The sequence below is a fragment of the Rutidosis leptorrhynchoides genome, chromosome 9 (genome assembly GCF_046630445.1).
Source record: "Rutidosis leptorrhynchoides isolate AG116_Rl617_1_P2 chromosome 9, CSIRO_AGI_Rlap_v1, whole genome shotgun sequence".
Lineage (NCBI taxonomy): Eukaryota > Viridiplantae > Streptophyta > Magnoliopsida > Asterales > Asteraceae > Rutidosis > Rutidosis leptorrhynchoides.
In genome coordinates this window covers 67145922-67158676 of record NC_092341.1, presented here as the reverse complement: position 1 = coordinate 67158676, position 12755 = coordinate 67145922, and the positions used below count along the sequence as shown (strand labels likewise).

The following is a 12755-nucleotide window of genomic DNA, read 5'->3' as shown; positions in this document are numbered from 1 at the left end:
GGGAAGCTAAATCCGTGTTATATTGGTCCTTTTGAAGTCTTAGAGCACGTTGGACCCATTGCTTATCATTTAGATCTTCCGACTCAGTTGAGCTCAGTTCATCCCACTTTCCACGTGTCGAATCTGAAGAAGTGTCTTGCTGAAACAGAACTCGTCATACCACTCGAGGAGCTTACAATTGATGACAAACTCCACTTCGTGGAGGAACCTGTCGAAATTATGGACCGCGAGGTCAAGACCTTGAAACGCAACAAGATTCCGATCGTCCGAGTCCGATGGAATGTAAAACGAGGACCCAAGTTTACTTGGGAGCGAGATGATCAAATGAAGTAGAAGTATCCTCACCTCTTCACTACTCTACCGTCTACCTCAGCTTAAAATTTTGGGACAAAATTTTCTTTAACAGGTGGGTAATGTAACGACCCGACTTTTTCGACTTATACTTGTGCTTTATATTCTCACGAAACTGCGTATTTGTGCATACTGTGTTAGATGTTATTCTGGGATCTTATTTCATGTTGATTACTTTCATTTATATTTTAAAACGTGCTATTAAGTACTTAGTTACTTAATTTGATCCCCGAATGCTTTTATGACCGTTAGTGTCACTTGACGTGTAGAACGAGCTATATGTTTTTGTACACGTTTAACTTTTGTCGTAATTGGAATATTATGACTACGTAATACTAATTGTTATTTTCTAATAACAATTACTTGGTTTTTGGATGCTTAATTACGCTTAGTAATTTTCTAATGCACACTAGTTAGTCTTGTTGGACTTTCTACCTTTTTGAACTTTAGCCCACCCTACTCTAGCTATTGGACCATTTAATTAGCCCAATTTTAAGTGGATTATGACCCATTATTATATAGGACAAAAACCCCACTAAGTTAAGCCAACATACTAGCATTTTTGTTCACCATTATCACAAATGTTGCATGAGATCCCAACAATAAGCACCACCTTTAGACCACCACTAACCAAAAAGCAAAAAGGTGTCCCCCTTGTCCCCCATGTAAACCCACGACCACCACCACCAATTCCCCTATAAATACCAAACTCATTTAATCCATTTTACACTTGATCTCATTCTCATTTTACACACACTTACTCTCTAATTTTCTCTCTATTCTTTCTCACTCTAAAAAGTGTAAGTTTCAAATTTTCTTCTTATTCTTTTCTTCTTCTAGGTCACGACATCATCATCATCTTTATAAGATCAAGCTTTTTAGCTTTTTGATCTTTTTATATCTTGTAGATTCAAACTTTGATTTGAATCCTTCAAGAACATAAAAGATTCAAGCTTTCTAGCTTTGAATCTTCATTACTTTTGTTGGATCTAAGTTTTCTAGCTTATGATCTCTTTATTTTGTTATAAAGATCAAAACTTGTGTTTATGATCTTCATGAAACTTGAAGATCTAGCCTTTTGCTTTAAAGATCTTCAAGAACATAAAAGATGCAAGCTTTCTAGCTTTGGATCTTCATTACTTGAATGAATCTAAGCTTTATAGCTTAAGATCACTTTGTTTTTGCTAAAAGGTCAAAACTTGTGTTTATGGTCTTCATGAAACTTGAAGATCTTGCTTCTTGCTTTCAAGATCTTCAAGGACATAAAAGATTCAAGCTTTCTAGCTTTGCAATCTCATAATCATTTGTTAAAGGATCCAAGCTCTCTAGCTTAGGGTTCCATTACTTGATTGATCAAATCTATGTGTCCTGCTTGTTTGATTGAATGAAAGTTTGTAGCTTTAGTTGTGAATAGAACTTGTATTTGTGTTAAGACTAAGAACATGATGTAACCTTGGTTCATAATCCTTCTAAAACTCTTAAGTGAGTTGTATTCTCTCTTAGTCTTGACATTTGTGTGTTGATGGTTGAGCCTTGTTCAAAGTGATGCTAAAACATCAAAGAGTTGTACACTTGAAGCTTACACGCATCAAGGATGAGAACCGTGATAAGCATCAAGCACCAAGAAACCCACTGGAGCACTTGTTTACTGATTTTCGGGGTCTGTTCAGACTCCTGGGGCTTCTAGAAAACTGATTTTCAGATAGTTCGTTTCGAGTAGATGACTTTTCGTTCAAGACTCGCCTAAATCCGATATATGGTTTAGGATTTATAGCCTTCTAAAAATCACTATGCCTTTGTAACGACGTGCTGAAAAATTCTGACCTACTCGCGCTTGAACCGTCGCCACGGTCAAACGACAACGAGTTAGGATCTGAAAATTGGATAGAGGTTAGAGGACTCACATACGGAGCCTTGACCACTGACCACGCGTCTTTTTGGTTTGTATAGAGGTCGTAAAAGCTGTCCGAAGTCAGCCTTTTGTTTCAGTCTCTATTCTTGTTGAAAACTTACTTTACCTTTTATAAATGATGATGATGATACTTAAGACTTAATTTATTTAATTTAGAACCTTTTGTGACAATATACTGACTTAGTAACCTTTGACTTAGGTTGAGGACCTTTCGGACCGACTTACTACTTGCATACTTTTCATATCGACTTTTACCGCATTTATCACTGTGAGTTATAGCTTCCCTTTTCTACTTTACTATTTTTGGGACTGAGAATACATGCGCTTTTTATTTTTTACTTACTTGACACGAGTACTTAAACTTTACATATGTGTGGGTTATATAACGGCATAAACTTTCCCCTTAGCACGGTAACGTTTAACTATTGGTTTTTGAACCGGTAGACGTGAATCTTAGATATGGATCCATAGGGTTTGACATCCCCACTAAGGGCTAGTCGCGCTAGCATTTAACGGGTGTTTAATACTTCGAGAACATACGCACTCGCCATGTGTACTTTTAGGGGGTGATATTTATATTTACGTTAAGTTAGTTACCATATGCCCACGGATAAGCATATACTTCTCATACTGTTTTGAAAATGAAATCTCGTAGCCTACATTATATTGTTGTTTACTAAAACTATAGCTCACCAACATTCGTGTTGACATTTTTAGCATGTTTTATTCTCAGGTAACTAAGACGCTTATTGCTTCCGCTGTAATAGACTGCTGTGTTAGACTTGCTGTTAGACTGCTGTAGACTTCCGCTGCATTACTTAGAGATGTTTCAATTATGGAACTTTTATCTTGCATTCACAACTTATGTTATTTTGAATAATGACTTTGTAATGACCTTTGTGTCACGTTATCTTTTGTAAAACAATTGAAGTTATCTTTTTCATGAATGCAAACCTGGTTTTTAAACAACATATAGTGTTTGACCTTGTAATGATCCTGTTGTTGATGATCCGTACACGTTGATTTTGTACGAGGCGTCACAGTAAAACCCCCTCCTCACTGCCCCCGCACCAAGTGAAAGGCGACCTGGGTGGATATTTCAGGTCCAGGATAACATTGAGTGCAATGTTGCATCCAAGCGGAGTTGAACTCCTGACCTCTCGCTAAGAGAAGCAGATAAGTACCAGATGAGCTACAACTCAATGTTAGTACGTACTAGCAAGTTACAAGCTAATTAAACATGTCTTAAAATCTTAAAAAATATTCCTTAACCTATTTTTAGAAAGATTCTTATTTTTCTTTTTATTAAAATCATAATTTTAATATTACATTTTTTTCTCGTTTTTCATTATTATTTTTTTTTTCCTTTTTCCGTTTCTTAACTTATACTTCTTACTTTTTCTATTTTAATATTTCCATTTGAAACCTTATTTTAATTTTTTTTACGTATTTTAAATGCAAAGTCAAATAAAATAATATCTTATAAGAAAATTATCTTCATTTTCTTTTAATTTATTTTCCTTCTTATTAAGTTAAGATTGCATATAAAACATGTTAAAAATTAAAATAATGGAAAGTGTTAAATTATATAACACTCATTGACATATGTATAGTATGTATATATATAAATATTCTCGCGGCAACTCGCACGCTGCCACAAAATGCAAGAAAACAAAACAAAATACGACAATAAAGTTATATACATAACGACACCGCAGCAATGTGCGGCTAACATATCATCTCATTATTTCAATAATTATATTAGCGTAACATGGGCTTGCCGTTTTGTGTGAAACAAAAGTCACCCACTTCCCCTTTTAAATGTCGTTTTAGGCTGTTTTGGTTGGTAGGAATAGTAACCTTTTTTTAGTGGGGTTTATTTATTTGTCAATTGTACTAGAGTTCTGTCTCTCTTAAACACAGACACCGCCGCTTCTTTTTCTCTGTTGAAAACTCAAGCACCGCACTCCCTTTTGATGGTCAATTGCTCTGGATTCCGGCCGTATTATCCGACGAGACCACCACCAATAAATTCGTAGCGAGTTTCGAAACACAATCGTACAAAGTTTTATCTTTTAGGTCACCGATCAAAGCTTTGAATTGTTCCTAAATACTCCAACTAAATCGGTCAATGGCGGCAATTAATCGCATGTCAAGAATACAGGTATTTTTGCATTTATCAATTTTGTCATTCAGAGTTTGGTGAACAATATGTTTTTGTTTGCTAAGTTATTGAATTCAATAAGATTTAAATGGGTAAACCCTAGGTACGCTATTATTTGATTTTTTTTTTGCTAGATAATTTTGTTAGGGTTTGTAATAGCTTTTCGATTTTTTTCGAATTGGTAGAACAATTATCAATTTGAATTCGATAATAATTTTGTTTGTAGCTTTCTGTTTCTGTTTTTAAGATAATAACAAAAGTAAAATGTAGATGCATTCTTTAGTAAGTTTGGAAAAGTAGTAGTATTTGTTGGAATGTTAGAGTTGGTATGTTCAAATCATGTGACCTTGAACAATTTTTAAGTTTTTTTAGGTACACATTTAAAACATGTGTTTGCTGAAATAATTTGCTGCTGTTATATTTATTAGTCAATAGATGCTGTATTGAACTTAGATTATAGGCAGATTTCCAAATGGGTTGTTCATGTGTCTGTTTAAGCTATTTTTTATTCACGTATGTCTTTAGTTTACTGAAATAATTTCCTGTTGCCATATTTATTAGTCAACAGATGCTGTGTTGAAGTCAAATTATAGGCAGTTTTCTAAATGAGTCGAAATTTGAGGTGTGTTGTTTCACCAGTGGAAAGACAGCCTCCTACCTTCATCAATATGTCCCATTTCTTTGTCAGCATGTGTAGTTACATTTAGTTGTTAAACATCCATCTGCTTATGATAAAGGGTCGATTGCAGAGTGAACACCGTGTGGATAATAGGGGAAGTTTGCTTTATTAATTATGATTTTTTTTGGCTATTCGACTGCAGAGTGAACACCGTGTGAAAAATAGGGGAAGTTTGCTATATTAATTAATTTTTTTTTTTGGCTATTATTGAATATTAAGTGTGCCAACAATATTTTTGTTTTTGTCACAGGAACAACAATTTAATTTGTTGATAATATCTAATGAGTTTGTCATGTGATATCTTCCTTTATATTATGCTATCAGGTATGGAACTTAGAACATAGTCGAAATCTATTTAAGTTTCAAGTGCATTACGAGTAGTATCGTTACTGTTTCCAAATGCTTAACGCTTATGTCTTGAACGTCCATTTGTGAAAGCAACATTCTATTTTTTTGTTTTTTGGTTCGCGTTTTTCGTTATCGATGGTAGCCTAAACTGTTATATACGTTTCAACCTAAGTAACCATTGTTTAATCTTGGTCACTTGAGTCCGAAACTGGTGCATTAATTACATACACTCCCAAATGTACTGATATGTCTATATTGTAGCTGATTTGTGTAGTTCCTGCTTACATGTTTTTATGACTGGGACCAAATCATATATTTTAGCTCTAATAGTATGTCATTTTGATTGATGCAGGAAAATAATAGGAATGAAATACAGAGACTTGATAGAGAAAGGAAGGCAGATTTAAAAAACATGTTGAAAGGATTTGTACTTAGTCAGGTAAACGTTTCTCTCAGTTTCACACTATATAATTAGTTCCAGTTGCAACATCATAGTTGAACTGTCTATACTGACATCCCTGGCTAAATATCATGTTATCTCAGGTGCTCAATTGATACCCTCTAGCACCTTAGACCGATTCTCCAATAAGCTATAAGGTTTGAATCGTTAATTATTTGTTTTGGCACATGCGAGTTTATGACTACTTTTGATCTACTGTATTTACTACCTTAGAGGTTAAAAATATACTAATGGAGACTTGATGTTTACTAATAATTATTTAATGGAATTAGGCACCCATCTTTTGACTCAATGCTCTGATTAACTGCTATTTTATAAATTATTTAGCAAGTAGATAGAATGTGAAAATACGTTATAATATTCCAGACCTAACACAACAGCTGCCACTTACCACCACCAGGTTCTAATATTTCTATCTTTACATCTACTAATTCTTGATTTACCACTTTAAGTATGAGCACAACCTGATATATGAAAGAGTGTGTGTATTTTTACTTTCAAACTATGACTGATGTTATGAGAAATAAAGAGACAACATGTTGGACCTATATCTATTTTGGGAGGAAAGAGCTACGATCCAGAAGTGATACACGAATCGTTGTATCGTCTATTTACATGTGTTGAACGTGTGGATAAAATCTATTCTTCTCTACAAAGATTGACGACTATGTAAGCTTCTTTCTATTCACATTACTTTATACATAATTTATAGTATGTGTGTTAGTAGCACAATAATTGTATTTTTTTGTGGAGATTTATTTGCTGTTGTTCTGTTAAGACCAAAGTGTACTATTTTTTTTTGTTTTTTTTTTTTGTTTTTGTTTTTGGCCATGATACTCACTATAATAACTAGGAACACAATGTAACACTACGTAAATAGCATTCCGTATGTTGTATGTCTGTAGGTTTCTTTTCCTTTCACGTCAGTAGGTTCCTAATTTTTATTGAATCCAACTCAGGAATGAAGCGTGTGAGGTCGCCATAATTGCCGGAATGAGACGTTGTTGGTGGTGGTGAGCTTTTTCTTCATCTCAGAAGCGACGGAGGTGAAGAGAGTCGCCAGCGGAACCGCAGGTGTGTTTTTTTGTTTTGTCGGCGGTGTTAATAGTCCATGTAAACTACATGCCTATATATCTCTGTATGAGAACACTAATATGTGCAAACTGTATGAATCATCTATGTAATGATAAATGTAATGCTCTATATGTGTAAATTATATGTATTAATCCACGAAAGCTAAAACTGAATGTAAACCAGATAAGAAAACGTGCAGCGAAGCGCGCACTGAACCACAACCTAGTTATTATTATTAAGTACGGCTTAAACTGAATATGAATCATATGTTGGAAATTAATTCTGATTCAAAGAATTGACTTGGTCTTCAAGTTGTGGTGTAGCTGGAACTAAAATAAATGGAATACGTGGGTAGCATGTGCCCCTACTCGTTATGTTTTTCCTGTTTTGTAGGATCTCAATTTAGATAGAAGTTATCTAGTTTACCTATTTATTTGGATGTAATTCATTTTTCCCTTTGAGTTATCAATATATCTTAAAAGTTCCAAAAAAAAAAAAAAAAGGCTTTGCCCAGTTTACTATTTCTCTTTCAATTTCATACGAATTCTTGCAGTGACTTTTGTGTAGCTTTCAACACTTGGTATCAAGAGCCCTAGGTTTTATGCCCAAATTTATCAAATACGAAACAGAAGACATGGCTCTCTCGAATCAGTTTGCAACCAAAGAAGGCGGCGGTGTTTCATTACAGTGCCCGATGTTGACTTCGGGTAATTACACAACATGGTCCATTCGAATGGAAATAATTATGGATACTCAAGGGGTTTGGGAAGCCATAAAATATGAACAAGGAGTATCGGTGGATGAAAAAAAGAATAAGTCGGCCAGGGCTTATATTTTTCAATCCATACCAGAAGACATACTCCTTCAAGTTGCAAAGAAGAAGACGATGAAAAAAATATGGGAAGCTTTGAAGCTGAGATACCTGGGGGCTGAGAGAGTCTAAAATGCAAGGATTCACACCTTGAAGAGTGACTTAGAGGGATTACATATGAAGGATGGATAGAGCATTGATGACTTTGATGTAAAGTTAAGCGGAATGGCATCAAAATTTAACAGCCTTGGTAGCACCATCGAGGACAGCACTTTGGTCAGAAATTTGCTAGATTCGGTGCCAGATAAGTATATGCAGTTAGTAGCCTCAATGGAGCAGTATTCTAACATGGATAAAATGCCATTCGAAGAAGCAATAGGAAGGCTTAAGGTATACGAAGATTGACTCAAAATTTGGGGAGAGACTGTTAGTCACGATGTATACATTCTAAATCGTGTACCAACGAAGGGGGTAATGGGAATGACTCCATACGAGGCATTAAAAGGAAGAAAACCGACATTTGCTCATGTTAAAGTATTTAGGTACATTGCACATGTGAAGAAGCCACACAATCAACTTACAAAATTAAGTGCCAGGAGCATTAAAATGGTGTATCTAGGGGCTGAAATGGGGAGCAAGGCATATCAACTATATAATCCTACTCAAAATAAGGTTTGTATTGCTGGGGATGTCGTGTTCGAAGAAGGTCTTAAATGGGATTAGAGTGTGGCTCAAGTTGATCAAGATGAGATGAATCCAACATGGATAAAAATGGGTGTAAATGAACCTGTGGTAGGTGATCAGATGGCAGAGGAGAAATATAGTGAGGTTGGTCAGAATGATCAAAGTGACATTCAGGAAGCATTGTCACAAAAAATAATAGCATCACCTACTGGAACTAAATCAGGTACATCAAATGCCTCTACTCCCTTAAGTATATCGTCTAACGAAAGTTCACAGGCTAGTCCTCAAAACCATGAGCACATACCCACTCGTGGTCGACAACCCCCTCAATGGTTACAAGATTATGTCGATGGAGAAGGTTTGTCTGAAGAGGAGTTAATGCTTGCTGCTGAAGAACCAACAAGCTTTCAAGACGCAAATGATGATGGTGATTGGTATGAAGCAATGGTGAAAGAAATTGATTCTATCAACAAGAATCAAACGTGGAACCTGACTGAGTTACCGAATGGAAGGAAGCCAATAGGTTTAAAGTGTGTATTCAAACTAAAGAAGGATGCAAATGAAAACATAGTTAAACACAAGGAAAGACTAGTAGCTAAAGGTTATGTACAAAAACAGGGAGTTGATTATGAAGAACCGTTTGTACGAGTAGCCCGAATAGAAACCATCCGTTTAATATTGGCGTTGACAGCAAGCAATGGTTGGAAAGTTCATCATTTAGACGTGAAGTCGGCATTCCTAAACAGGAATATAAAATAGGAAGTATATGTCACTCAACTTGATGGGTTCGTGATTGCAGGGAAGGAACATATGGTCTACAAATTAAATAAGGCACTTTATGGATTGCGACAGGCACCACGGGCTTGGAACACATGTCTTGATCAAGTGTTAAAAGATTTGGGTTTCAAGAATTGCCCTCAAGAGCACGCCATTTACAAGCAGGATTTGTCACAGAATTTACTAATCGTGGGTGTTTATGTTGACGACTTAATTGTAATAAGTACACAAGAAGATCATATTAATATGTTTAAGAAACAAATGAAAAACGTGTTCGATATGAGTGATCTTGGTATGTTGTCCTATTACCTCGGCATTGAAGTACAACAACGTGAAGATGGAATAATTTTTCATCAAGCTGGGTATGCGAAGAAACTGTTGCAAGTCGCAGGGATGTTGGACTGCAACCCATCCCAGTATCCAATGGAACCGAGAGCAAAAGTGACCAAAGATGAAGAAGGAAAAGAGGTAAATGCCACTGAATACAGGAGTATCATTGGAAGTATAAGGTATCTAATCCACACCAGACCCCATCTTGGGTATCCAGTAGGCATCTTAAGCAGGTTTATGGAAGTTCCAAAAGAGAGTCATCTCAAGTTCGTGAAGCATGTTCTAAGATACATCAAAGGTACGACCCTGTTTGGTTTATTTTATCGGAGGGGAGGAGATGGACAATTACTTGGCTATAGTGATAGTAGCTATGGTATAGACCCGATTGATAGTAAAGCAACTACTGGAATGGAATTTTACTACTCCGAGAATCTGATAACATGGAGCTCTAGCAAGCAGAATACAGTTGCATTATCGTCTAGTGAAGCCAAGTTCATGGCTGCAACCGCGGCTTCTTGTCAAGCTTTGTGGTTAAAAAATCTGCTTGCGGAATTGACAGGATGGAAAACAAAATGTGTGAAGTTGTTTGTACATTGATAATAAGTCGGCCATTGCATTAATGAAGAACCCCGTGTTTCATGGAAGGAGTAAGCACATCGACACGAAATATCACTTCATCCGGGAACGTGTTGAAGAAGGATCGATAGCTATTGAGCATGTTTGTGGTGAACTACAGAAAGTTGATATATTAACAAAAGCATTTCCCCGGATCAAGCTTCAGGTTATGCGAGCTCTGGTTGGAGATTGAGATTTTGAAGACATACATCAGAATTAGAGGGGAGAATGTTGGAAATTAATTCTGATTCAAAGAATTGAATTGGTCTTCAAGTTGTGGTGTAGCTGGAACTAAAATAAAGGGAATACGTGGGTAGCATGTGAGACGACCCGTCCTAATCCATAAGGACGAATACAATAACATATGATTTCATTGCAAGGTATTTGACCTATAAATGATACATTTTACAAACACTGCATTCGTTTTTCAAATACAAACTTTCATTACATCGAAAATTAACAGGCATGCGTACCATTTCATATTATATCAACTATCAATGACTTAATAATAATCTTGTTGAACTCAACGAATCGAATGCAACGTCTTTTGAAATATGCCATGAATGACTCCAAGTAATATCCTTAAAATTAGCAAATGCACAGCGGAAGATTTCTTTAATACCTGAGAATAAACATGCTTTCAAGTGTCAACCAAAAGGTTGGTGAGTTCATTAGTTTAACGTAATCAATCATTTCCATAATTTTAATAGACCACAATATTTTCATTTTTAATTTCAATATACATCTCATATCAGGCATTTCGCACAAACTGCATAGAGATAAAAATCATTCATATGGATTGAACACCTGGTAATCGACCTTAACAAGATGCATATAGAATATCCCCATCATTCCGGGACATCCTTCGGACATGATAAAATTCGAAGTACTAAAGCATCCACGACATGGATGGGGCTTGTTGAGCACGATAGATCTATCTTTAGGATTCGCGTCAATTAGGGTGTCTGTTCCCTAATTCTTAGATTACCAAACTAAAAGGGACATATTCTCGATAATCCCACCATAGAATGTAGTTTCGATTACTTGTGTCTATTTCGTAAAACATTTATAAAAGCAGCGCATGTATTCTCAGTCCCAAAAATATATATTGCAAAAATATTTAAAAATGGAGCAAATGAAACTCACAATACTGTATTTCGTAGTAAAAATACATATGACGGCATTGAACAAGTGCAAGGTTGGCCTCGGATTCACGAACCTATATTATGTATATATATATTCATAGGTTGGTCAATATCTGTCTAACAATTTAGGTCAAGTCATAGTGTATCACAATCCTAATGCTCGAGATTGATATGAAAAAGTCAACAAAAGTCAATTTGACCAAAATGACTTCTAAAATCTATACATGATTATTATATAACTTAAATATAGTCGTTTTATATATTTAAATATATTTAACAAATTTTATTAGAGTAAATAATATAAATCATTTATTAATAAATAAAAATTTATATTAAAATTTATATATAATAAAAATATACTTTTATATATCTTAAGTAATAAAATTTATAAAGTTCACTTAATATCATAAAAATATAATGGTATGTATTATTAATGTAATTATATTACATGTGGTAAAATATCTTTGTATCACATATTCATTTGATAAAATAATATTGATAATAATAATAATAACAATATTTATATTTACAAATAATGATAATGATATTAATTATGATAAAATGATAATTCTAATCATGATAATTTTAATAATAACGATACTTTTTAATATTAACAATAAAAATATTTTATAAAAAATAATAATTCTATTCATAATGATAATTTTTAATAATAATACTAAAATGATAATAATAATGATATTTTATAATAACAATGATATTTCTATTAAAAATGATAATTTTAGTAAAAATGATAGTTTTAATATTATTAATACTTTTAATAATAATAATGATAAAAATAATAAAAATGATATTTTATTTAAAACGATATCTTACAATACTTAAATTTTATCATGATACTTATACTCATTATTTTCTAATCAATTTGTTAATAGCTTTTAGTCGTCTTTTATATCGCATTCATAATAATGATAATAATAGTAATCATAATAATTAAATGATACTAATATTAGTTTTAATTATAATGATACTAATAATAATAAATATTATGATAATATTAATGATAATACTAATAACTATTTTAATTATAATAATAATAATAATAATAATAATAATAATAATAATAATAATAATAATAATATAACCTTAATGATAATAACGATGGTAAAAACAATAACAATAGCAATTTTCAATGATAATACATTTTTTAATAACGATAATGATAATAATAATAATAATAATAATAATAATAATAATAATAATAATAATAATAATAATAATAATAATAATAATAATAATAATAATAATGATGATTAGATAATAATAATAACGACGATAATATCGTCGATAATAATAATAATAATCATTTTAATAACAATACTAAAATTCAGTTGGTCGTATCTTTTAATCCGTTCATCGAAATCACCCGAGTTCTAAATGAAAAGTT

The 12755-nt window shown here is 33.5% G+C and overlaps 1 long non-coding RNA gene across 2 annotated transcripts; it reads left to right on the top strand.

Annotated features, from left to right (window-relative positions):
* The first annotated feature begins 4219 nt into the window (after nucleotides 1-4219).
* On the top strand, nucleotides 4220-7068 carry LOC139867543 (uncharacterized). Of its 2 annotated transcripts, XR_011765871.1 has the most exons (5): nucleotides 4220-4427; nucleotides 4989-5430; nucleotides 5807-5893; nucleotides 5998-6583; nucleotides 6874-7068. It is a non-coding gene; the product is annotated as an uncharacterized lncRNA (long non-coding RNA). The 2 variants fall into 2 exon arrangements; XR_011765870.1 differs by lacking the exon at nucleotides 4220-4427 and having other exon boundaries at nucleotides 4921-5430.
* The last annotated feature ends 5687 nt before the right edge of the window (nucleotides 7069-12755 follow it).